Here is a 23,361-nt window from a genome sequence, read left to right as displayed (position 1 = left end):
TATTTAAAGGGTTCTAGATTGTAAGCTCTTATAGCAGTTACATACAGGAGTTATAAGCGTTATACTATATTCTGAGATTCTGAGCTGTTTGCATATAACCTGGTCATTCCCAGAAACTTTGGGTATTTATGTGACACCTGAGACTCAGAGTTAGCACTCTGAAGCTATGAAAGTCAGCAGCACCCCTTACAGGAACTATTTAAAAAGTTGAAAAACTGATCAGACATCGAGTAGAGATATGAAGGAAGCTGATCAGGATAGGACTGGGGTAGATCAGAATACAGGCTAAAGGATGATATGGTCCATATTTTACAACGTCAACTTCTTTGTGAGACCAAAGGGAGAGATGTTTATTTAGTACAAAATTGTATTTTGAGTAGTGCGTTACCTAATTTAACTTATATGATCAGTTTAGTCAAACATAAGTACATGGAATCTTGAATAGGGCATGAGACATTGTTGATTTGTCCAGGTTAGTGTTATGCTTCAATACATCCCAGAGTAATTTGGGCAGTGAATAAAGAAGTATTTGCAGAGTCCCCTTGGGGGACTGGGGAGAAAGGAGGAAATATTCAACTTTCCCATTTGGAGAATTCCTGGTATTCTCACAAGCTGAGCCCTCGATCTTGGGATTTGCCCTAATGAAACTTATTCCTGCAAAGGATAGGCTAAGTCTACTTATAATTATACCTAAGAGTCACCCCCAGAGAACCTCTTTTGTTGCTCAGATGTGGCCTCTCTAAACCACCTCAGCAGGTGAACTCACTGCCCTCCTTGCTACATGGGACAGGACTCCCAGGGCTGTAAATCTCCCTGGCAACATGGGACAGAAATCCCAGAATGAGCCAGGACCCAGCATCATGGGATTGAGAAAGCCTTCTTGGCCAAAAGGGGGAAGAGGGAAAAGAGATAAAATAAAGTCCCAGTGGCCAAGAGATTTCAAACAGAGTTGAGAAATTATCCTGGAGGTTATCCTTATGCATTATATAGATATCCCTTTCTAGTTTATGGCGTATTGGAGTGGCTGGAGGGAAGTACCTGAAACTGTTGAGATGTGTTCCAGCACCCTTGGTTCTTGAAGACAATTGTATCACTATATAGTTTTTACAACTTGACTGTGTGATTGTGGGGGAAAAAATGCCCACAGCCTGGAGCACTTGAAGTCGCTCCTGTCTCCAACTTCGCTGCCCCATCCACCTTGCCTGAGTTTCCACGAGGAACTACTGATCAAAGAGTCCGACCCAGGCCACACAGGCCCGGGGCTGCAGGGGCTGGCTTGGCCCTGCTCACGCAGCAGCTGGGGCAAGAGCCGGGCATACCACCAGCCTATGCAGCTTGCTGTGAACGAGGTTTCTCCCAGCCCCAAGGGGACACAGATGGCAGCGTGCAGAGCACACACCTTCTTCAGTGCTTCTTGCAGACACTGATGAGACCAAGGAACTCTGCACCCCAGAATGGTCCCATTTCCCCATCAAATGCCTTTTTTAGAAAAGCATCTCCATCAAAGTCCCTCCATGAGACATAAATCTTGGCAGGTCCTCAGCTGGCATCCAGCCTGACGAGCTGACCCTCCTGCAGACATCCAAGTGCATTGTCAAAAGCTCCCCCTTCACTGAGTAAATGAAATGAGGCCTGAAGCTCGTAAGACAGCAGAGGACAGAGGGGGGTCTTGGCTCCTGGACATCCCTGACCTTCAGGAGCTGACCAGCGCCAGCCAGGGCAGTCCCCTGCCCACAGGGCCCCCGATGGCCACAGTGCTAGGCTCTGGTTTGATAATCCACCAGACAGCTAAGTGCCCCGGGGAAGTGTGGCTGAGGCACAAACGAGGTTCGGGGGACAAGCATAGGCTTGACAAGGCTCGTGCACGGCTGGTGGGAAGGGAAAATGGTGTAGCCTCTCGGAAAATAGTCTGGGATTTTCCGAAAAAAATAAGCTACTATATGATCCAGCAATTCCAGCCCTAAACTATATGCAAAAGAACTGAAAACACCTGTCCACACAAAAATCTGTACACAAATGCTCAGGGTAGACTCGCTCATAACCCCAAAGTCCATCAACTGATGATAAACAAAAGTGTGGTCTCACCATACAATGGAATATCATTTGGTCATAAGAAGGAAGGACACATACATAATATGGATGAACCTTGCAAATGTCATGCGCAGCGAAAGCAGCTAAAGGGCCACATAATGTATGATTCCAGCTTTAACGAAATGTCCAGGTAGGAAAATGTAGAGAACAGAAACCAGCTTAGTAAATAGCAGGGGCTGCAGGAGGACAAAAGGGGGTGACTGGTAGTGGCTGTGGGTTTGCGCTTGGAGCAATGAAAACATTCTCAGATTAGATTGTGGTGATGGTTGTACAACCCTTGAATATAAATGCCGATAAACTGTGCACTATACATGGGTGGGCTGTATGGTATGTGAACTGTGTCTCAATAAAGCTGCTTTGGAAAAAAGCAGATGGTCAGGATCCTGCCCAAATGCTGTCTCAGGCCCTTCGCTGAGTAGGTTGAGGGTCATGGGGAGCCTTTCCCAACCTCCCCGCGTGGGGGTCTCTCTGACAATGAGCAGGAACACAGCACCCAGGGCTGCCCCCATAAACTGTGGTCCCTGCATCTCTGGGATTATGCTCCATATGGAAGCAAACATAACCATGCCAAACAACCCAGGTTTCTCTCCCCCCACTCAAGTCAGTTCACCAGCACCTGCAACATCAGTGACAGCAATAGCCGCCCCCACTCCATTCCCAATGCCCACTCTTACTGCTCTAAAATCCACTATGGCACAGAAGCAGAGTGACTGACTCAAATATAAATGTGGCCATGACATTCACTGTTTAAACCTTCCACTGGCTCCCCCTGTATTTAAGATAAAGCCCAAAATGTTCAAGGACCTCCCTGACTTCATCTGGTCCCTGCCCCATCTCGCTCCCCTATTGCAGCACTGACTGCACTCTCCCTTCCTGGAGCACGCTGAGTCTGTTGCTGCCCCAGGGCCTTTGCACCAGTGCTCCCCTCTGCCTGGGGCACACGGCTCCCCACCCCTGTCACATTGCTGACTCCTCACCCTCATATGTCTGCTGCTCAAAGGCACTGCCCCAACCACCCACCCTCTCTTTTGGTTCTGCTTTACCTTTACAGCTCACTCCAAGACAGTGCCTTGTTTGTCTTCTCTAGGGCATGCATCATTCTCTGATGTTCTGCAGTGTTAGCATTTGTTTGCTTTTCACTGGACTATAAGCTCCCTGAGAGCAGGGACTTTTTCTGTCCACCACTGTATGTCCAGAAGGCAATAAGGGCTCCACTGACCTGCTGAATCCAAGTTGTTCCCCATTCAAATCCTCCTGCCCTACAATGTCCCACAGAGGCGACCTGGTCTTTCCTTCTCCATCGAGAGGGAGAGGCACAGATGTGTTTTTCCCACCACTGTCCCACTGGAGCAGAGTCTCCCACAAAGCACAGCCTCAAGAAGGACTTCCCGGGGGCCCAGTGGCTTCTGGGGCCTCATCCTACCCAGAAGAGTGCAGTGTTTGGAAGCTCAGGCCCTGAGAGACGGAGGGACTGGGGGGTTGAACACAAGCTCCTATAACTATGGAACCTTGGGCAAGTTAGGTAACCGCTCTGAGCTTCAGTTTCCTGAAATGTGTAAAATGGGGATAATAACAGGACCTATTTCAGGTGTCCGTGCTGGGCCTTACACAGTAATTAAAGCATATGGCAGGTTCAGTATGGTGTCCAGTGTGTAGAAACGTTTCGTAAACCATCATTATCTTCATCATCAGCTTTTCAAGGCTCCTTGAGTGGTCTTCCCAGACCACAGTCCCTGGCACACAGGAGACACTCAGTAAATATTTGTTGGACTATTTTAAAGACACTAAAGAGAGTCTAGCAGAATCACATGATTTTCAAGGGCATCATAAAAGGCAGGCATATTTTATCAAGTCTTTAATTTTCAACAGAACGAATATTCCCTCTGCATAGCAAAAGACCAGTGACAAACAGAACAAGCAGCAGTTTCTTCGGGGATCTGCAAGGGCTGGGTCAGACGCTTTTATAAGCAGCCATTATGATGGGATTCTTAAGAGTCTCACCAAACAAAATTCAGGAGAGCCAACATCCTCAGATCGAAGGAGACACAGAGGGCTGTGTGCAGCTCACACACCTCATCGGGATGGGCTCTTGGCAGCAGGGCTCAGGCTGTGTCAGGGAAATCAGCCCAGAACGTACAAAAAACATGGCGCAGCAGCAGATGTGGCATCGTGTTTGGTGGATGTAACCAGCTACATGTCTGGTGGAACCAGAGACAGCATTATTGATCTCCACTCCCTGAGTGTGTCCCCAGTAAGCAAGGTGGTAGAACTGAGAGATGGAGGCAACCATGCCTCTGTGTTCCCATTTCCACGTGCCTACCCACATGGACACATGAACTCATCATGATGCTTTTAATGATTATTGACATGTACTGTGCATACAACACGGGCCTCCGGGGCCCAGGGGCAACTTTGTGTGAAGCTCACCCAAAGAAATGGCCATCTTTTGACCAGAAGCACTGGCCTTCTTGAGAGAAGCTGTTCTGACTTCCCATGTGGCACCTTCCCACGGGTAATGTGGCGCGACGCCCCCTCGTCACTTTGGAGGACCACCCCAGCCCAAGCAGCCTCTTCTCTGCACCCCTGCATGCCTCCTGTGAGAAAGCCTGTTGCGAGAGGCTGCAGGAAACCTGAGAACTCTGAGCACAGGGTCCTGCCTTCCAGAAGGTTCTCTCTCAGATGGAAAACAGAACACAAACACCAGGTGCTCCAACAACTTGGATGGAGCCTTGGCCTTGGGGCCACAGACCCAGGGCCCTCGGGCTGCCTCCGCTCCCCACCAGCCCTGTGCCTTCGGCCACATCTCCGCGACGTCTACAAGCCCCACTGTCCCAGCTGTGAAATGTGACAATAGCACTGTTGGTCCCACCAGTGACATAACTGGAAGAAGAACAGAGCAAGTAAAAGATGGCTAGGAAGCCTAACAAATTCCCCCAAGCCTTTTAACACCCCCCCCACACACACACACACACACACACAACAAGCAAAGCTCTGCTGGGATGACATGCTTGGTTTAACGCTCTCTCTGAGGGAGGTGGGCTAAAGGGGTTGTTGTCACATTCCTCGGGGCACAAGATCCATTTAAATCCTACAGAATCTGGGTAAGTTTGAAACCACCTCGAGAAGAAAAATCAAAGGCAGGAAATTCCCTTTCAGGATAAGCTACAAAAAAGAGAAAGTGAATTTTTCCCCGACCTGCTATCGGTCAGGCTACTGTCCCCTGTGGAAGGCACATCATTCATTTTTTCACCTGGTGTCACCAACGGCTATGAACTCATTATTGCCTTTCTCTTTCTCTCTTTTTTTTTCCCTCTTTTTTTTTTTGCTTGTTTTTCTCATGTAGTGCCTCTAAAATCCACATTCAAATATACCTTTTTACACATTACATTTTCATCTAGCTTGATGGGTCCTTATCTAGATAAGGAAGAGTCCTCTCAGGTGAAATTCCTGCCACCGAGAACAGATTCCAACAAATGACTTCACCATAAAAGGCTGTCCACGATATAGGAGAGGAATATGTCATCTTCCCCATATGTTTTAAAATACATTGATTGGGCGGGCCACAGTGGCTCAGCAGGCAAGAATGCTCATCTGCCATGCCAGAGGACCCGGGTTTGATTCCCGGTGCCTGCCCATGTAAAAAAAAATATATATATATATATATATAGACTTCCTTTTTAAAACAGAGCCATGCAAAGTGCTCATTTGCTTATTTCTCCAGGTTTCAATTTAATTTGTTGTATTAAGTTGAACCACCTGATACGGCCACATTTTGACTGCCTTTGGCCCACGATAATGGTAATTTCCTAGTGTAAGTCAAAACCAGATCACGCTCTATCATGAAATATAAACTTCTCAGAATGATTACAATTGTTTTAGATTTTTTTTTCCCTAAATCGTCAAAATGGTGCACACCAAATGTGAGCGGCGTGCCTTTCACTCTGCTTTAACTGACCGCCTGCAGATTTCCCCTGGGGGAGGTCCAGGCAGGTGAGGACACCGACTCTGGGGCCAGTGGCCTCAGAAGGTCCTGCTGATGCTCAGAGACCAGAACCTGGTGGGACCCCGGGCAGCAACAAGGGCCAGGTGGGACGAGAGCTGGGCAGCAAGAAGCGTCTTGGTCTGCGGCCCTTTGCAGCCACACAGCCACCCGGAGGGGCTCCATCAAGCCCTCCCCAGCTCGGGGGACTGCGTGCCCACAGGAGCTCACTTGCCTGGGACTGAGGCTCAGGCAAACCATCTCAATCTTCCAAATGACAAGGTCTTGGGAAGAAAGAACAGGGAGTCTTTCTCCCCTTAGTTACCAAACTTCTAAAAATAAGTGAGAACATGGCCAACCCAGGTTTATCTATTTCCACCCTTCCCATCCCCAGCTACCTGCTCCTGCCCCCCAGGACGTACCCCTCAGCCCCTTAGGGAGAACAACTGTGAGGGTTGAGTTCAGGTGTCCACTTGGCCAGGTGATGATGCCCATTTTCTGGTCAGGAAAGCACTGGCCTGTCCGTTGCTGCAAAGATGTTTCGTGGCTGGTTGGTAAACCAGAAGGCTGGTGTATTAAACCACCGTCAGTTGATTGCATCTGTGCGTGAGTGGTTAAGTCTATGATCAATGAAGGGTGTGTCTTCCACAAATGAGAGAATCCAATCACTTGAAGACTTTTAAGGGAGAAGAGAGAATCTTCACTGCTTCTTCAGCCAGCAAGCCTCTCCCGTGAGATTCACCAACGCCTTTCTTCAGAGTTACCAGCCTCGCAACCTGCCCTGGGGATTCTGGACTCTTGTGTCCCCATGGTTGCGTGAGCCACCTTTATAAATCTCATATTTACAGATCTCTCCTGTGGGTTCTGTTTCTCTAGAGAACCCTGACTGATACAGCCCAGGGACATGCACTGCAGGACAGGAAGTCCCAGCATAAGTGGGTGTAAGTCCTTCTACACAGAAATGGAAAGACTACAGATCAGAAACGCAGATTCAAGAGTTTTGTCAGAAACTGTGGTGTCCTGGGAGTTTGCAAAGGATTCCTTAGACTTCAGAACTCCATTCTGGAGGATGCTCAAAAAACACCCCTTTACAATAAAATTCTTTTTAATATTACCCAAGTAATTTTATCCTTTAAAAATCTCTAGTGAGAGACCGAGATGTCCACTGTGGCTTATACCAACATGGTAAAGGACACAGGCTGGGGTGGCAGGAGTTCCCAATCTGCCAGTTAATGCCTGGCCCTCCACCCCCTGCATTCTAGAACATGGATCCTAATGCCATCTACCTTCCATGGTTGTCATGACAACTAAACGAGATAAAGCACTCAGTAGGGGGCCTGGGAGGCAGATTCCAAGTTCGCCAACATGGTAAGTTTGGTGGAGCACGTCCATGTCCATACCCAGGGGTGATATTTTACCATGGGTTCATAAAATTTATCCTTGGGGGAAACTGGGGAGAGTCTACCCAGGAGCCCTGTGGACTATTTTTACATCTGCATGCACAGCTGCAATTACCTCTATAAAAGTTTCACACACAAAAGTTAGCCCTGCTGTTTTCCTCATTCACATCATGAATCCTGCCAGAAAAGGAACACCGAGTAAACACTCAAGGGTCCCTTTAATTCTTCATGAAAACCCAGAATAATTACCTTTGTATACTTTTGCGATGGGAAATAACAAAAGAGAGGGTAGGCAATATCATAACTTCTCAAAATTACCTGACTGCAACGGGACTCTATTTAATCACTGTCTTCCTTTATGAGCACAACAAACTCCAATAACACTTCATTCATTCATTCCACCAATGACAGAGCTCCAGGGCTGGGCATGGGATTCACAGGGAACAAGTTAGAATTGGTTTTAATCTGCACTTGGGTTTGCTTTTTGTTTTTGTTTTGTTTTGCCTACTAATGGGCTTCTAACCCTTTAGAAAGGAGGGAAAGGGGTTGTGCATTTATTCATGACCTACTGTGTGCTTCGCTTTGCACTAGGCACAAGGGCTTTGGTGGGGAACAAAAATAGATAAGCTTTTGTCCTCAAGAAGCCCACGGCTAAGTGGGAGGAACTGATGCTAAAACAAAAATAACCACACAAATAAATGTGCAAAGTGCAAACATGCTAAGTATGGGAAGGAAGAGGCTGGGCTCTGAGTCTATGGAACCAAAAATCTAATTTGGCCTGGAAGTCCTCCCTGAAGAAGTGAGACGCAGGAATGTGCAGGGTCCCAGAATGAACAGTGGAGGGAGGAGCAGAGCAGGAAGAGGGCAGAAAGGCCGTGGGTGCGTTCACCAGACTAAAAGCATGGCGCCCAGTGCTGGAGTGAAGCTGGCAAGATGCAGCCAGAGAAGAGGGCAGGGGCAGCGGCGATGGGGTCCAATGGAGGGGGGGATGAGGGGTCCTCAGCACAGACACATGCTGCGACCCCTTCGAACTGAAAACACTCCCTGTCCCTCAGCAGAACCAGCTCCCAGGGGGCGGGGCCTCTCCCTAGCATATCCCTAAGGCTCAGCGGCCACTGGGATGGCAAGCCACTTGGTGGCAGCTGTGCTGGCCCGAATGAATAAGCCAATCACTCCTTCCCATGGAGGCCCCTCTGCCTTGAGCTTTCTAAATTTTTCTTATTTTGTAATCGTCTGAGATTGATGTCACATCTTCTAAACATTCAAGGATCTGTTGACGAGCGAGTTGGCGTCACCAGTGAATCCCTCCAAGCACTTAGGAAACAGCATCGGTCTTACCCAGCTCTTGGAGAGAAACCAAGAGGAAAACTCTTTAATGAGGGCAGCTGAACTTTGACACCAAAACCAGAAAAGGGCACCCCTGGAAAGGAAAATGACAGGCCAGGCTCCCTCGTGTATGTAGATATGGAAATCATAAAAAAAAATTTTTTAAAACGTTGGCTAATCAGAGCCACACATATGTAGGAAGATAAAATATCCAAACAAGCTAGTCCAGAAATGCAAGGTTAATTTAACATTCGAAAATCAATCAGTGGAACCCACCACATTAACAGAATAAAGGAGAAAAGTCATATGATCGTCTCAATAGATATCACAATATTTTTTGCTAAAATTCCACACCCATTCATGATTAAAGACTTTAGAAAATTAGGGATAGAAAGAACTTTCTTAATCTCCTAAAGGATATATACAAAACACCTGTAGCAAGCTCCCACTAATTGATGAGATACTGACTGCTTTCCGTCTGAGATCAGGAATACAATGACAGCGTCTCTGTCTAAAATTGGACAGGAAGTTATCGTAATGCCTTGAAACATCCTAGAGTATATTAACCAGATGATCATAAAGTATTGGTAAAGTCCCCTGAGGGATGGGAGAAAGAATGTGGAACTATTAAACCTTACTGTCAAGGAATCCTGTGATACTGTGTCAAACTTTGGGGACACCCAAGTCAATAGGCCATGCCCTCGATCATGAGGCTTACTCTTGTGAAGCTTATGTAGGTAGTGGAGAAGCTTAGACTACCTATAGGCATGCCTAAGAGTTACTTCTGGAGGGCCTCTGTTGTTGCTCAGATGTGGCCTCATTCTCTCTCAGCCCAACTCTGCAAGTGAAATCATTGCCTTCCCTTCTACGTGGGATATGACATCCAGGGGTGAAAGTCTCCCTGGTGACGAGGGAAAGGGCTCCCAGGGATGAATCCAGACCTGGCACCATGGGATCAACAATTACATCCCGACCAAATGAGGGAAAAGAAGTATAATAAAGTATCACTGGCAGAGAAAGTTCAAATAGAGTCAAAAGGCTACTCTGGAGGCTGCTCTTACACAAGCTTCAGGTAGACCTTACTACCTATCATAACCTGCCAACTCCCAACCAGGACCATTCTAACCAATCCTAAAGATACCTACTAGGGCAATTTATAAGATTCTACAAGGGTTCCAGGCACTAGAGTAATGTGCCAGAAACCTACAACCTCCAGATGGGTACCTAGTCCAGATAAGTCCTGACACCTAGCCCAGCCTCTCCAGAATGTCAGATAGTTCCATCTCCCTACCCCATATTAATGACAGACCCTTCCAATATTAAAAATTTAGAATTGCCATAGCCCAAACAACCCCAAGGAGAGGTATGGAAAGATCAAATGTGATGGTGGAATTATACATAGACGATAACTTAACAAATGAATATGAATGCTGAATCATTAAATTGATATCTCTTTTAGTCTCCAGTATTTTAGAGCAGCTAGAAGTAAAAACCTAAAATTGTGAAATTGTAACCCATGTCAAAGTCTGAAATATATTCTACAACTAATTGAGGTGCTGTACTTGGAAATTTATACCTTTTTGTATATATGTTACTGTACACAAAAAAAAAGGAAAAAAAGTTGACTGTGATCATAAAAATGTATTTAAGCCCTCTAGCCTCCTATATTCTGGAGCAGCTAGAAGGAAAAATATGAGAGGATCGTATGGTCCCCCAGGACAAACTCTGGGATCTATCCTGTAATCACTTTTTGAAGAGTGCTTGGAAAACTATTTTTTTTAATTTCTTCACTTTGTATATGTTATACTATACAATAAGAAAAGTATAAAAAAAATGGATGGGAAGTTCTAGCTAGTGCAGTGAGGAGCAACCAGTAGGAGGAGTGGAAAGGAAGAAATGAAGCTATCTTTTTTTTTGGAGAAAAGTTTTTGTACTTAGAAAATCCAAAAGAATCTCTAATATAAAACAAGTTATGTTAGTAAGTTTATTAGAAACATAGTCCATCAAAAAAATAAATTGCATTTCTATATACCACCATCAAAGAATTATAAAATGATATTTAAATAATAAGCTCAGCTAAAAATCCTCCAAAAGCATCAAATATCTTGGCATAAATTAATGAAACATATGCATAAGAACTCTATACAGAATAAAAGGCAGAGAGGTTTATTTTGTCCAGAACCTAAATTTTCTGTAACACTCAATCTAACTCAACTTATATAGACAGATCATTTAAACAACCCAAACACATGGAGCCCAGAATGGGAATGAGGGCTTGTAATTCTGTATAGCTTAATGTTATGCCCAGATATATCCCAGAGTATGTTGAGCAGATAATTAAAAAGTATTGGCAAAGTTTCCTGAGGGATATCCGGGAGAAAAAATATGGAACTATTAAGCTGTACCATCAGGGAAACCTCTGATATTGTATCAAACATTAGGAACTCCCCAGTCAACAGGCCAAGCCCTTGATCTTGAGTCTTGCTCTTGTGAAGCTTATTTATGTAGCAGAAAAGTTTAGCCTACCTATAGTTATGTCTGAGTTACTTCCAGAGGACCTCTTTTGTTGTTCAGATGTGGCCTCTCCCTCTCTAAGCCCAACTCTTCAAGTGAAATCATTACCCTTCCTGCTATGTGGGACATCCAGGGGTGAACGTCTCCCTGGCGGTGTGGGAGATGACTCCCAGGGATGAGCCTGGCCCTGGTACCATGGGATCAACAATGCCTCCCAGACCAGAGGGGTAAAGGACAAATAAGGTATCAGTGGCTGAGAGAGTTCAAATAGAGTCAAGGGGCTACTCTGGAGACTACTCTTACGCAAACCTCAGCTAGACATTGCTACTTGTCATGGTTTGCCAAACCCCAACCAAAACCATTCCTGCCAACCCTAAAAAAAAATCTAGTGTTTTATCTGATATTCTACAGAGGTTTCAGCAACTATGATTACTTCCCAGAAACCTACAACCCCCAGATGGGTTCTCCAGAACATCAACTAGTTCCATCCCCCATCCATATTATTGATAGCCCTTTCCAATATGAAAAAGTTAGAATTGACCTAACCCAAATATCCCTAAAGATTGGGAGAGAGATCAAAGGAGAAGGTGGAGTTATAGCAGAGAAAATGGGATTTAACAAATGAGCATGGCTGCTGAATCATTAGATTGAATTTCTTTTGTCTTGGAGCATCTAGAAGTAAAAACCTAAAATTGTAGAATTGTAACCCATATCAAACTCTGAAACATATTCTACAAGTAATTGTCGCAGTGTGCTTTGAAATTTATTGCTTTTTTGTATATCTATATTATTTTTCACAATATAAATAAATAAGCTGCTATGAACATTTGTTAAAAAAAAAAAAAGACCTCTACCCAGAAAGCGTTATTGAGAGAAAAGAAAGATGACTTAAACGGTTGGTGGGACATACTATGTTCATAGAATGAGAAAGTGAATGAATGTTTTACAGATGTCATTTCTTCCCAAACTTGGGTCCAGGTCAATGCAATGCCAATCAAAACCATACCGGGTGTTACAATTCTGAATTTTATATAGAAATGCAGAGGACCAGGACTAGCTAAGACCATTTGAAGAAGAAAAATAAAGTAATAGGGCTTATTATAAGATCTGCAATAATTATGACAATGCATTACTGGTTCAAGGACAAAGAGATCAATGAAACAGAATACATAGTCCAAAACAGATCCACACACATACAGGGACTTGATTTATGAGGAAGGGAACACAGCTGTGCAGTGAGAAAAGAATGCTCCTTGTGACAAATGATGCTGAATCAACTGGATATACAGATGAGAAAAAAATGACTCTTGAGCCTTTCCTCACGCCATACACAAAAAATCAATTCTAGATCTAAATGTGAGAGCTGAAACAACAAAACTTCTATAGGCAACACAGCTGTGCCATGGGAAAAGAATGGTCTTTTCGACAAATGGTGATGAATCAACTGCATCACCAAATGGCAAAAATTGATTCTTGAGTCTTCCCTCACCCCCATACCCAAAAAATCAATTCTGGGTAACTGAACATGGGAGCTGATACAACAAAATTTTTCAAGAAAGCATAAGAGAGAAAACTGTCATAATTTGGGAGTAAGCACATAGTTCTTAAATAAGATGCAAAAAAAAGGAAAAATATTGTTAAATTGACCTACATGAAAATTAAAGGCACCGTTAAGTGAATGAAAAGCCAAGTCATACTGTGGGCAAATATTTCCAACATATATATTCAGCCAAGCATTCGTGTCCAGAATATGTAATTGTAAAACTCCTAGAAATCAATATTTAAAAGAGCAGCAACCCCTGCTTGCTCAATTAATGGATAAAAACTCAACAGGCACTTTCGAAAGAGGATCTACAAATGGTCAATGAGAACATGAAAAGGCATTCAACCTCATTAGTTTTCAAGGAAGTACCATGTAAACTTAAATGCAATAATTCTGTGCTTGTACCACAATGGCTAATTTTTTTTTCTAAAAATGCCTGTATCAAGGGTTGATGAGATGATCAAGTGATGAGAACTCCCGTCTGCCGGCGGGAATGGAAACTGGTTTAACCACTTTGGAAAACTGATTGGCATTGTCTGCTGACATGGAACACTGGATGTGTTGGGTATGACTCAGCATATCCTCACCCAAAACAAAACCAAAAAGCACATACAAGAATGTATCTAGTGATGCTATTTCTAATAGCTAAAACCTAGAAACAACCCAAATATTATGAACAGTAGCCTGGATCAATTGTGGTCAAGTCACACAATGGAAAACTACACAATAAGGCGATGAACAATCTATGGCCACACCCAACAGTATGGATCAACCCCAGAAACATAACTCTGAGCCAAAGGAGCCAGATACAAAAACATATATATTATATGATCCCAATGACGTAATATTCAAAAACAGGTACAACAGGTCTGTGTGCTGTCAGTGATCAAGTGGATTTCTTGTGAAGAGAGGAGCCAAGGGGGACTTCAGGCTTCTGGCTTTGGTTTTGTTTCCTGAGATGTCACAGGCACACCCACTTTGGAAAAATAGGTTGAGCTGCCCATTTACCACTTATGAGTTTTGCATTTTTATGTAAATGCTACATATCAATAAAATATTTCTAAAAAATCTTTTCAGTAAAAAAAAAAAAACTGCCCATTGAACATCTATTCTGTGTACCATAATGTTCCATGACTTGTAGAACATGCAAAAAGCACCACTCATGCCCAGGTGTCTATTAAAATGTAAAGAGAAAAACAAGCAAGCATGAATGAACGAAACTTTTCTGGGCCTCCGCTAGGCTCCATGAATGTGAATGGATGCTCAAGAGGGCACAGATTCAAAGAACATTCAGCAAGGCCTGGAAGGTGATTTATTTCCCACCATCCATCATGACTCAAACTGGAAATTCAAACCCTAGTCTCTGATGTGAGAAAAAAGATGCCCCCTTGCTTTGTTCACGCGAAGTCTCTTTCCATGTTGCTGCAACATGACTACGTACCTTAATTTAATGCTTTGGTTTGAAGACAGAAATGAGGAAATATAAAAACCAGAAGATAAATCAAGAATAACTATAAAGAGCTGCTAGGAAAAAATCTCAGTTAATGTACTAGATGTTTGGTAATTACAAGCAGCACTGATAGCTAAATTTGCTTAGTTTGGAGGCGAGAAACAAAAAGCTCACTTAACACAGAATATATTTGCTTCCTTAATTTAATCAAATGCTACATCTGATTGTAGGTTGCCCAAGAAATACAAGCAAACCAGAAAACAACCTGAAAGAAGCAACATAGTCGCTTGTGACGATTGTATCTGGTGTGAATTCTCTTTGGCACACGCAGAGGTGGGCTGTGCTGGGTGGGGTGTGAAGCAGGTTAAGATGCAGTCCTGGTCCTCCAGAAACTCCAAGCCGATGAGGAGGCAAAGGCATCCCCAACAAATCGCCAGCCCCCCTGGAGGATGCAGAAAGTTTCCGCCGAGAGAGAACCAGAATGAAAAAGAACAGTTGTGGGGGGTCCTTAGGCCCAGAAATGCACCTCCAAGCTCTGATCACTAAAACAGCTCGGCCACCACACAAGCATTAATACCCAGCCCCACCGCACACACCCCATGGAACGTCAGGTCACTGACGGGATGGGAAGAAGCCTCAGTGACCAATGGGACAGAATTCTGTTGGGTGCAACGACCAACAGAATCACAATCAGACATCTGGGGGAAAGTTACATTTGAGATCTACTTCCTCCCTACACTAAGATAAATTCCAGTTTACTTATTTATTTATTTATTTATTTATTTATTTATTTGCATGGGCAGGCACCGGGACTCGAACCCAGGTCTCTGGCATGGCAGGCGAGAACTCTGCCACTGATCCACCACGGCCCACCCTCCAGTTTAATTTTAAAAGTACAATTGTAGGAAATCTAGAAAAAATAAATAACTGAGTCACTGCTAGGATGAATTTTTAAGCTTAGGAGAAATAGAAGCAGCCAAGAACTAAAGAATGGTTCGTCCTCATTATGAAAGAATCTGAAACTTTTCATTCAAATCCATACTAAAACAAGGTCAAATGATGAATTCACAATAAGTGACAAAGGGTAAAATCCTTAATATGTAAAGACCTCTTCAAGATCAATTAAAAAACCACACGTTTCCCCTTTTACCAGTTGAAAAGTGTCCAAAAGACTTCTACAGTATTCAGAAAAGGAAAAAAGCAACCAATAAATAACTAAAAGGAATATTTGCCTCTACAAGTTACTCAAAAAAACAAATTAAATAAGAAGTTTTCATTGTTGCCAGTCAAATCTGGAGGGCTTTTTGAGCTTGGAAAGCTGTGGAAAGATGCGCATCCTCACTGCAGATGGGTGTGTAAATTGATACCAATTTCTTGAGAAACAGTTTTGCAATGTGTTGTCAAGAGCTTTAAAACAGTTTTTACCCCTTGAAAATAATTATATTCCTAGAGAAATAATAGGGACATAGACAAAACTTCGCACACAACTAAATAATCTAAATATCTCAACAGTAAGAGGGATAGTTAGATAAATTGTACAAGAGAAGTAGGATAGAAGTTCAAGCACCCAATAAAAATCATACATTTGAAAAATATTTAATAATACTGAAAAAATACTCAAGACAGAAGCATATTTAAAATCAGGATATTAGATAATAAATACATGGTATTAATTTTATAAAATATTTCCTGTGAGTATGTAACATATAAACAAGGATGAAGGGAACATATACGAATATTTGCCCGAGGTGGTAAGATAGGGGATGATTTTAATTTTCTTTAAAAATGTCCTTTAATGGCTATACAACACTCTCAGACTCAGAATAAAATTTCCAGTTTCCTGAAGGTGTAGCATTTGAAATGGGCCTTGCACAATGGGTAGGATCCCAACAGGTGGGAAAAGGCTTTCAAATAAAGGGAAGGGGTGATAAAAAGCAAAATGAGAGGACAAGGGAAAGCTAAGGCCAGAGAGGTGAGAAGGGAAAGGTAGCAGGAGACTCTGAAGGGTCTTGAATGCCCAGTTAAAGGCTAATGAAGATGAAAAAGATGTACTTGGCTATTAGGAAGTCATTGATGGAGCTTGCACTGCTTCTACAATCTCCAGGGACCACACAGAAATTGAAAGAGTAAAAAGGGATAAATAGAGATGGGGAACTACAGAAACGCATGTCTGCCTAAAGGAGGTAGCCAGAGAACTCCATTCTACCTGCCCATTATGCTGGTTCAGATAATCCCTTAAGTCCCAACTTGACCCTATCATGTTATCTCCCAAAGAGCCAATCAAGTTCCAAGAATCAAGACCCAGTCACAATCCAAGAGGGACCAACACGATGGAACATACTACAGCCTCATCCCTCCTATCAAGGGCACTTCAGCCCAGGTGTGTCCAGCCTAAGACCAGCAGTGGGAAAATGTGACAGATGGATGGGCCACTGGTATCTTTTCCATTCTTGTCCATGAGATCCAAATATATAGGTATCTCTCTCCTTGTAAAGATAAGTCTGCTGAACCAAGGGGGTGAACCAAGGAGGATTTAAATAAATCTATCCAGAAACCAATCTGTGAAAGTAAATCAAAAAGACTTCCAGCCAGGAAGACCTGCCCACTGATCAAAGTTCTGGCACTTACCATCACCACTCTCTCTGAAACCTAGTTTATTCTCCTGCTAAACGGGGAAAATTAGAACTCAACAGGGTCTCAGAAATGACCAGATGGCCCAATAGAGTTGGCAGAACCCCATAAAAGACCATTCCCATGCAACGACAAATCCCCCATAACCTTCATGCTATGGGATGATTTCATGTAATCAAAGAGGGCACAGAGGCCACGATTTGGTGGAATTGGAAGTGCTGAGTCAACCTCAAGAAGCAAGCGTCTCGTTTTACCAACTCCCCCCCCCAGAATTCCCATTGGCTCCACATGCATCATGGCTCAAAGCATGAAAAAACCAACTGCTTATTAAAACACGCTGAGGCAATTTAACTCTCCAGAGATGCTAATTTGCATATTACAAGCCACCATATTGCCTCCTAAGAGAATAGTACTAATAAACGTGGGAAAACACCTGTGCAGATAACATGATCCCGCTGGAATAAAAGAAAATCTAGAAATTCAAGGACTTGCAAGACTGGAAAAAGCCCTCTGCTTCTTAGTGCCAACAAGAAAAAAAAAGAAAACAAAAAACCAAAAGGCTTTTGAGTGACAAAGGTGGGTAAAACTGGTCTGCCTGCCCACCCATTGCTAAAACTTCTGAACAGATCTACAGTACATCTAGTAAATCCTTTTGATTGATGAAACCACTCTGGGAAAGGACCACAATTATGGCTCTTTCATGGGAGTGTGACGAGTTCAAGGTACCAAAATTAGATCTATAGAGAGGAGAGGGCCATCTCCAAGAGAACTGTACGTGTGCTCATGGCAAATGGACCCAACACCGATCACAAAGATCAGTAGTTTCTGAGAGATTTGTATTGTTCCATCTATCATCAAAATGGATAAAATGATTATAAATAGAGTCAAAAATAATCTAACCTTCTTCTAGATGAGTTGGAATGAGAACCTGACTCATCCCCCAAGAACAGTGTGTTTTCCAACATCCAGTGAAAAACAGAAAAGGAAGGGCCTCATAAGGGCAATGAAGAACAAAAGTTGGGGGAGCTTGTCCCAAGGAGCAAAACCAGGACCCAACAGAAGCTCTTTCCTTGCCCCCGGATGGGGTAGGGTTGGGGGGCACTGCATCCGCCCTTGAGAACTCAAGGCAGTACAGCAAGCAGACGTGCGGGCGTCCCAGGTGCACCATTACTGAACATTAAACACAGTCATCTGTCCCCGTTCCACCACTAAACCTTAAGGATTTGGGGATGGGAGAGGCAGACAACTTGTTATAAATCTTTGAGCAACAAAGAACCACACCCAAACATGATGGCAAGAGTAGGATTCAACGCCCAAAGGTGCTGGACTATGAGCCTAAGTGGTGGCTGGGGAAGGGAGGAATTGGGGGTTCTCTCCCTTGGTGAGGAGTTGGGAACCAGATTTGGGGGGCCCAGCAGAGCAGCCTAGAGTTGCCTCTGTTACTGCTCTTGAATAGCTGGAGCCTCTCCTTAGGAGAGAATTGCACAGCCCCACTTTGTGGAAGCTGGGCTTGCACCCGACTTACTCTCTCGTTACCTGTGAATAGATGTGGCTTCCACCCCTTCCAGGAGGAGGCTTGATGAGCAAGGCAGAATCCGTGTTCCCCTTTCCACCTCTGTCATCAGGGAGGCACGTGCATAGGAGGAACAGAAATCAGCCTTGTGGTTGGCTCTCTGCAAATGTTCAAGTTGCTGCAGCAGTGTGAGCCCTGCTCACCCTAACACATCCATCCCTCTTGCTCTCAGTCCACCAGCTTGGATGGAGTGGGCTCTCCCACCCAGCCCATAACCCAGCTGGCTTTATAAACACAACTCAGGCCCAGCCAATCAAATCAGAGCAGCATCTTCCACGGGACGCGGAATGGGTTTGCAAATGGACACCCAATGAGGCAGAGCCAATGAGAACCAATTCTATGACTTCTTATAGAACTATTGGGGAAAAAGTGGTTTCCCCCAGTTGAGAATGCTGTGCTTTGAGACTTGGTGCCTAGAGCTCCAAGCTCAGTGAGAGCCTGATGGAGGATGCAGCCAAAGCTGATGGGTGCGGCCCCCAAGCCTGAGTGCCAAGATTCTTGGTAACAGATCTGAACCTTGGACACAACCAGGGAGAGGGGGCTGCACCCAGCACTGTGACCCACCCATGGCCCACTTCATTTATCAGTGTAAGTTGGACTTTTTTGTTTCCTCTACTTGTCACCCAAAGATTCCTACTACAAATAGATTTTATATCCTCTTTAGGGAGAAAACAATAGGATGCTTCAAGAAAAGCATTTAGGACAAAGTCCTCCAATGATTTTGAAGAGTTAATCAATTGAGGGTGTGTTGAACCCAGTCAAAAGTGAAAGAGTTAAGAGGCTGAGCCCTGGGAACCAGGCTGGGGCAGGAAGGGGCTCCCCCCATCTGTCTAATTTGGGTCCTCCTGTTGCGTTGTATGACTGTGTATCTTTTCCATTCTTGTCCGTCTATTTGAAGCAAAAACACAAGATTGAAACAAGCAAAGCAGAACAAACCCTTCTTTCCCCAATTCATAGCTCTTGGGGAAGCGGCTCAATATTCAATTATCCTTCACAGCATAAGCACCAAGTCCAATAACACTAGTGGCCTCCTCGTGGGGACAGGGCGAGCTCTGGCTTCCGGGAGTTGTGAGGGCCAGGTCTCTGCTGGGGGAGATGGCCTGAGCAGCATCCAGGCGGGCCACTAGTCCCCAGGGGCCAGGCACCTGCAGAAGAAGTCACCACGCCTAGAGAGCCACAGGTCTGCAGCTGGCCTCCCTTTCTTGTGGCACAGCCTAATTTGTTACCGCAATGGCCCAGGCCTCGCTGGCCTCTGAGCAGCTTCTTCTTGCTTGATGCAGGGTCAAAACCCCGAGGCTGAAACGCCCGAATCAACCTGTCGGCCCCTGAGGACGTCCAAATACCCTTCAGTTGCCTGGTCCTTGGGCAGGACCCCTGGACTCAGCTTCCAAGCAGGAGCTGGCCCTGTGAGGCACCCCAACTTCCACCAGTGGCCCTGTCATCCTCCCTGACACCAGGAGACACGTCATGGATGCCGAGCGCTTGCTGCTTCCCAGCTCCATTTAGTGCAGCTTTCAGAGTCTAAATACTAAACTCCACCAACACGAGGACAGAGAGTTCAGCGTCACCAGATCCTGCTGCTGTGGGGCCCAGCATATCCTTGGAGTGTCCAGTAAAGTACGCGGTTTTCATTTCACATTTAATTCCAGATTACATTTGCCATGTACAGAGCAAAGTACCCCCTGGGGTGGCTCAGAGTCGCATGCAGAGCTCCTAGGTTGCTGGCTGGCTTTCAGCTTCTGCCACCATCTTCTCTTAGCAACCCCAAGTCACAGTCACTGCCCACGAACACGTACTTCATTCTGTGTACTTTCTAAACTAGCACACTGGCAGCATCCAGCCCTAAGCAGAAACTGAGCTAAGAGAAAACTCGATATACAAGTCTAGACGTACATTTTTTAGAATGTGCCTCTTGTTTAAAGCAAGCAGACCTCATCCCTAACATATCTGTCATAAATTTTCATTCAAAAAAGAAAAAAAATCTTGACACAAAGCTTTGCACGGACCATTAGACACTAAGGGGCCTGCTTAGGACGAGAGATGATGAGAGAATATATATGAGAGATAAAATTGCAAATGAGTAATAAAAGCAGGGGTAGCTACATTAGTATTAAAACCAAATCCAGGACAGCCAAGACCTTGGGGTGGCTGAGTCTTCGCAAACACATCTCAGAGCACAGGACCTTAGATTTCCACGAGCATGCACTGTGGTCACACAGTTTTGGCCCCAAACAGCAAGAAGTGAAGACTACAGCTCTGGAGTCGGGAAGCCGGGCTTCACTGGCAGCTACCTGCCTGCCCGTGGGTGAGCCTCTGCCCACCTCGGCGACTTCTCCAGGAGTATAACTAGGCCAGTCACGCTTCTTGGAAAGGATCTTTTGAGTAGGGTTTTTGTCTGCGAAGCACCAATAAGATCATTTGTGCATGAATGCACAAACTCTTAAGAGTTTAAATATTCATTCATTCAATAATGCATGCAGTCATGCCAGGCACTTGAAATCCAAGAATGAACAAGAGAGGTCCTGCCTACCAGGAGCTTTGGGTCTGATAGCAGACACAGACAAAGGCAAAAGCAGGAGAACAACAAAAGAATTATGAGTTGGGACATACTTAAATAGCCATCTGGGATAGAGATTAAAGCACAGAGGGCATGCAAGAGATGGTGATCTAGGAAGACTCCTTGGAGGAGGTGACATTTTAGCTAAGACATAAAGAAAACAACCAACTGTGAAATGTTCCAAGGAGAGAAGAAGAAGGCAGAGAGAAGATTATGTGCAAAAAGGGAAGGCTGGGAAGAGACGGACACAGTGAGGGAACTAAATGCAGCTGGTAGAGTCAAAACATCACCACTGTCATCAAAATGCCATTCAGTCAGTTACCTAAGAAACTTTGTTGCACATTAAAATTTTAAAGCCTTATTGCACAAGATTCGTCCTAGGGATAAGCAGTTGCCTTAGAATTAGGAATTTTGAACATTGAATGAGCTCTTTCTGCTCGCTGGGCTCCAGCCACTGAGTCAACATCCTCTCACACCCCAACCCATCCAAGGGTCTCAGCGCGTGGCTCAAAAAGTAACACCCAGAGGAACCCCGACCCCTCCTCTGCTGCCAAGGCCAGTGATGAGATTGCCACCAGCACTGTCTCCTCCCAGCCAAAGCTGGAAAACCTGAGCTTTGTCCTCAGAAGACAGAGAACAAGTCAGGGAGCAGAATTATCCCAGACTCCATGTCATCTCCAGAGGGGAGGACAGGACGGAAGTTACTGAACATTTCACAGGAAGCAGATGCAACTTTCATTACTTGTTCCTTGGGTAACTATTAACCTGCCTGCAGAGAACTGAAGAGAAGCAACTGCAAAACTATTGCAAATACTAAGAGAATTCCTAAGCTGACATGTTATAAACTGAACAGACCTAAACCAGGAATTCTTCCTAATAAGCTAACAATTACTCAGATAATTAAATAGGGAAATTAAGAACCCATACACAATAACAACCTGTAGAAAAAAAATTCATAAGAAATTGGTGGACTTGCAAGGAAACTAGGACATTTAAATAGAGAATTATATTAATTTAAAAAAACACAGATTAACAGGTTCTTTTTTAAAATGTTTTTATTGTGAAATATAACATTTACAAAAAATAAAAACAATTTTTAAAAAGGAGGAACAACTTTCAGAGCACTTTTTTTTTTTTTTTTTTTTTTTTTGCATGGGCAGGCACGGGAAACCGAACCTGGGTCTCCAGCATGGCAGGTAAGAACGCTGCCACTGTGCCACCATGGCCCGCCCTCAGAGTACATTTTAACAAGTAGTTACAGAACAGATTTCAGAGTTTGGCAGGGTTACCATTCCACAACTTGAGGTTTTACCGTCTAGCTGCTCCAAAACACTAGAGGAATCATGCCCCACGCTTTCAAGGAGACTTTTACTCCCGGATGCCTTGTCCTAAGTATAGGGGAGGGTTCTTTTCCTTGAAGAATTGGGCGTAGAGAGAGAAGCCACAGCTGAGCAACAAAAGAAGTTTCCTGGAAGCAACTCTAAGGCATAATTATAAGTCATCTTAGCCTCTCCACTACAGAAATGATCTCTGTATGGACAATCCTCAAAATCAAGGGCTTGGCCTATTTTCTTGGGAGTCCCTAATGGTTGAGAGAGTACCAGGTGTTTCCCAGATGGGGAAATTTAAAAGTTCCATATTTTCTCTCCAGTCCCAAAGGGGACTTTAGCAATACTTTTTAATTATCAGCCCACCATAGTCTGGGCATTATATCAAGCCGTATATATGGAATTATAAGGCCTCATTCCCATTCTGGCTGCCATGCGTTTAGGTTGTTAGAATGAGCTATACAGGCATGCTGATGTAGATGATGGGTCACATCAAATTAGGTTCTAGACACTATAAACCTCACAGCCTTTGGTCTCATACAATAGGTTAAGCTCTAGAATACATAAATTATCATCTTCTGCCCTGCATTCTGATTTTTAAAAAAATTACAAGAAAGAAACGCAAACATCCTTAATAAATGCTCATTCTACATATATAATCAGTAACTCACAGTATCATCACATAGTTGCGTATTCATCATCATGATCATTTCCCAGAACTTTAGCATCAATTCAGAAAAAGAAATAAAAAGACAACAGAAAAATAAAACAAAAACAGAAAAAAAAATTTTACATACCATACCCCTTACCCCTTCCTTTCGTCGATCACTAGCATTTCAATCTAAATTTATTTTAACATTTGTTCCCCTTATTATTTATTTTTATTCCATATGTTCTACTCATCTGTTGACATGGTAGATAAAAGGAGCATCAGACACAAGGTTCTCACAATCACACAGCCACACTGTG

At 44.1% G+C, this 23,361-nt stretch overlaps 1 protein-coding gene and 1 long non-coding RNA gene across 2 annotated transcripts in view; one reads left to right on the top strand and one right to left on the bottom strand.

Annotated features, from left to right (window-relative positions):
• Nucleotides 1-23,361, bottom strand: part of PHACTR3 (phosphatase and actin regulator 3) — a 160,491-nt gene that overhangs the window by 120,611 nt on the left and 16,519 nt on the right. The gene's annotated exons all lie outside the window — the stretch shown is intronic.
• Nucleotides 7,392-23,361, top strand: part of LOC143647121 (uncharacterized) — a 63,373-nt gene continuing 47,403 nt past the window's right edge. The window contains exon 1 of the long non-coding RNA XR_013157867.1: nucleotides 7,392-7,438. This is a non-coding gene — a long non-coding RNA (uncharacterized LOC143647121). The remainder of the gene's footprint in view (nucleotides 7,439-23,361) is intronic.

This window comes from Tamandua tetradactyla, chromosome 1 (genome assembly GCF_023851605.1).
Source record: "Tamandua tetradactyla isolate mTamTet1 chromosome 1, mTamTet1.pri, whole genome shotgun sequence".
Taxonomy (NCBI): domain Eukaryota; kingdom Metazoa; phylum Chordata; class Mammalia; order Pilosa; family Myrmecophagidae; genus Tamandua; species Tamandua tetradactyla.
This window is presented reverse-complemented; position numbering and strand designations above follow the sequence as displayed.